The sequence below is a fragment of the Aethalodelphis obliquidens genome, unplaced genomic scaffold (assembly GCF_003676395.1).
Source record: "Aethalodelphis obliquidens isolate GAN/ISIS:26980383/991018 unplaced genomic scaffold, ASM367639v1 scaffold3, whole genome shotgun sequence".
NCBI classification, from domain to species: Eukaryota; Metazoa; Chordata; class Mammalia; order Artiodactyla; family Delphinidae; genus Aethalodelphis; species Aethalodelphis obliquidens.
The window spans coordinates 29,555,224-29,559,880 of record NW_020837947.1 but is presented as its reverse complement, the minus strand read 5'-3'; positions in this window follow the sequence as shown (position 1 = coordinate 29,559,880).

Genomic DNA, 4,657 nt, shown 5'->3' with positions numbered 1-4,657 from the left:
AAGCTAGACTTTTCATATAGGAACAGGGATTGCATTTTTTTTTTTTTTTTTTTTTTTTTTTTTTTTTTTGTGGTACGCGGGCTTCTCACTGTTGTGGCCTCTCCCGTTGCGGAGCACAGGCTCCGGACGCGCAGGCTCAGCGGCCGTGGCTCACGGGCCCAGCCGCTCCGCGGCATGTGGGATCTTCGCGGACCGGGGCACGAACCCGTGTGCCCTGCATCGGCAGGCCGACTCTCAACCACTGCGCCACCAGGGAAGCCCAAGGGATTGCATTTTATATAAACCATTATTTGCAAACAAATCACAGTTAAAGATAGTGCTTGTTTCCCATTAGAAGATGGAGCAAGGGACTTCCTTTCGAATCTCTGCTCCACTTTAAGCTGGTCATTCGGTCAGTTTCTCATTGTCTTATGTTTGTGAAATCATAGGCAAAACTATAAGGATGTTAAATATGTTACATGAGTTTGTGTGTGCATACACTCTATCACCTATCTATCTATCTATCTATCTATCCATCTACCCATCTACAGTTTGGGGGGGGGGCAGTGTTTTTAGAATGTTAGAAACAGAATGGCTATTTGCATTGGAATTTTATGCCATAGGAGAATGGAAATTTCTTGATAAACATACACAGCAAAGTTACTAAACTTAATTTTTGACTCTTTTCTCAAACTTAATATACAAGTCAACACAATCAAAAAAATTATATCATTTTTCAATCCTCACCATATGGAACACTTAATTTTATGTTTTGGCAAGGAGTATAGTGCTCAGCTTTTGGAAGTATGTTAACTCTTTGAGGCTATATGAACTCGACAGGTTACTCCTGTCTCCTGAGAAGACGTAGTCAAAATACATGTTCATTAGTAGCGTCCATGGCTTTTCAATTATATCTGTGTTAGATGACAGGATGGGCATATTTGACAATGAACCATAATTTATACTTTTAAATAACCAATCTTGGTGTTCTCTCTTTTTGTATGTTAGCTTTGGGGGAGGTAAAACATTTAAAATTGAATTCACTAGACGCTTAATGGAAGCAGCTGAATGATGCAGATAGCATTGGTATAGACAAAGCTGATTGAATGAAAATTGGACAGGGGTTCCTTTTCCAATTAGACTCTGAATTTTCAAAGCGTCTTTGCTCAGTTTAACAAGTGACTAGTCTTTTAAATTTTACAATATTTTCACTAATAAGTCAAAGCCTATGAGGAGCCTTGGAGTCAATTTTTTCTTATTTCCAAATTTTATAGGTAAAGAAATTGAGACCCAGAGATTTGAAATGTATTCTGCAGCTGGTCAGTGGCAGGTCGGGGACAGTCCCGGAAACCCGTTCTTGGTTTCTGCACTGATGTTCATCACTGCCCACTGCCTCCCTTTCAATGATTTCTTAGCATTTATCATTAAAACCAGATAGCACAAGATAAGATAGCAACTTAAAACATGCAAATCATCATGGAAAATCCAAAAATCTTTTGGAAGAGGTTTTATTTTTCATAAAAAATGTCTATCAACAGTTTACATAAAGGGTGGATGCACGGTTACTATGGGGTTGCCTGTATAATCATTTTATTTTTTTTTTAAATATAAGAGTTTTTAAACAAACAAAAATAAAAGTTCGGTAATAGAAAAATATCATCTTGACAAACTTTTCCACTATAGTTAAGGATAAACTTGGCTCTTGTGGTCTTTGAGGAATTCATACTTGTGTTAGAAGGGAAGTTAAGGACGTATTTATGTGAATACCAAAGTAGCTGTTTCAGAAACAAATAAAGTCTATCTTTTCGAAATGAGAATGTTTGAAGACACGATTATAGATCTGGTTGGTTTTGATCTTTGGAATTTCACAGTGAATTGCACTGCAGGCTCTCCTGCCAAACTACACCAGGACCTGATGAGCAGTTTGACTTTACAACCATAATATAAATGTGAGTTTAAAGTTCCTTATTTTCTTTTTTTTTTTTTTTGATATTTAATTGGCAGGTATTTTTATTTTATTTTATTTTTTATTTTTTTAAACATCTTTGTTGGAGTATAATTGCTTTACAATGGTGTGTTAGTTTCTGCTGTATAACAAAGTGAATCAGCTATACATATACATATATCCCCATATCTCCTCCCTCTTGGGCCTCTCTCCCACCCTCCCTGTCCCACCCCTCTAGGTGTTCACAAAGCACCGAGCTGATCTCCCTGTGCTATGGGGCTGCTTCCCACTAGCTATCTATTTTACACTTGGTAGTGTATATATGTCCATGCCACTCTCTCACTTCGTCTCAGCTTACCCTTCCCCCTCCCCATGTCCTCAAGTCCATTCTCTATGTCTGCGTCTTTATTCCTGTCCTGCCCCTAGGTTCTTCAGAACCTTTATTTTTTTCTTAGATTCCATATGTATGTGTTAACAAATGGTATTTGTTTTTCTCTTCCTGACTTACTTCACTCTGTATGACAGACTCTAGGTCCATCCACCTCACTACAAATAACTCAATGCCATTTCTTTTTATGGCTGAGTAATATTCCATTGCATATATGTGCCACATCTTCTTTATTCATTCATCTGTCGATGGACACTTAGGTTACTTCCATGTCCTGGCTATTGTAAATAGAGCTGCAATGAAAAGTTCCTTATTTTCTTTATGGACATGTTAATTTGGATTGATAGGAGTGAGTGCACTTCACTCACAGAAATGGTCAGTGGAACACTTGGGTTTTGTGCATTGGCAAGTATTATCTGAAGTAGAAAATATGTTTATGACAAAATCATATCAGATTATTGGGCAACTGGTAGGAAAATACTGTTAAACATCAATTTTGTGTTAAGTTTAATTGAAGTTTTTTGCTCAGATCATAGTATAGTACAAGACTTCAATTGGATTATCTTATCTGTTATCTCAAAAAGTGGGGTTTTGACTTTGTTTTTATTATTTTAAGCTTATTTAAATGATATAAAACTTCTCTTTATTAATTGGTTCATTGACCCAGATGGTCCACTAATAATATTCTGTAGTTTGATGGTAGCATCACTTACTGTGTTAAGAATTCTGTAGACCTATACTGCCCAATAAGATAGCCTCTAGTCATAAGTGACTAGTGAGCATTTGAAATGTGACCAGTCCAAATTAGGATATGCTGTAAGTGTAGAATACACACTGAATTTCAAAGACCTGGTTAGGAAAAAAGAACATAAAAGATCTCATTTTTTAAAATGCTGATTGCATTTTGAAATGATAATATTTTTGAAATATTATCATTGTGTTAAATAAAATAGTGTTCAACTAATCTCTTGTTCCTTTTTTACTTTTAGTAATGTGGCTACTAGAAAATTAAAAATTACATGTGTATCTCACATTGTATGTCTGTTGGACAGTGGCACCTAGAAAATCTAAAGTTACATATGTGACTTGCATTATACTTCTATTAGATAGTGCTGCTGTGTATAGTCATTTCCATACATAGAGCCTTTGTCACTTCTCCTTTAGCATATTAGAGAAAATCAACTTGGAAATTAATCACCTAAACTGTATCCTGAAGGAGGCATAGGCATCACATAGAAGTCAGCGGGCACTCTAACCATACTTGAGTTCTCTTCTTAAAAATGTTCTGTTACTCACAAAAGAATCATAGAATTAATTCAGAAGCCAACATCAGTGGTTTTTTAGTCTTACCTTTTTAACATTTTTTTCTTACTCAATCCATGAGAATTTATTTTTGTTCAAATTAGATACATTTTCTCTCCATTTTCTTCCAAGAACAGAAATGGCATAATGAACCACTGCAGGTCATAATAGATTCTCCTATCCTTGCTAAAATTAGAGTAATAATTGCCTTACTTGAAATGGCTGAAAAAGGTTAATGCAAGGGTCATTTAGCTACAGTCTAGCTCCTCCATAGGTAGCCTTTTTATCCCACAAGGTAGAGAAGCAGAATCAGCATATGTCAGTAGTTTATTAGTGGGAAACACAAACAAAAAGCTAAACCCTAGAATCAAATAAAAGTGTATCCCCCATTTGGCCATTCTTTTGAAATTCGTATTGATTCTGAAAATTTTAAATGGCCATAAAATAAGTAACAAGGAGCTACTGTATAGCACAGGGAAATATGCTCAATATTTTGTAATAACTTATAAGGGAAAAGAATCTGAAAAAGTATATATATATATATATATATATATATATATATATATATATATAAATCACTGTGCTATATACCTGAAACTAACATGATATTGTGAATTACTATACTTCAATTAAAAAAACAACCGTATAATTGAATATGAATGAGATGTAAGTATCTTATTCATCTTTATCTTCCCACTACCCCAGCCCCACATCAAGCATATATTAGAAGTCCAGGAGGTTTTTGTTAAATGGAGCCGAATCATTCAGAAGTAGGAATGATAATGAAAAAGCTGATTTAGGGAGATTACCTGTAATAGAATAAATAAAAGGAACTAAGAAAGAATAGGCACCAAAATGTGAACTTACTCCTGAAGTGTTTCTTTTAACTTTCTTGGAAATAATGTGTTTAATTTAACCACCTTCAGTTTGGGAAGAAGAAAGGTTTCTATGCTCTTTGAAGCTTGCTTTGCTACTTACCAGAATGCCAGAGCTTCTGTCAGTCAAAAGCATATGAAAAATTTATCAAGTATATTGCTTGACAT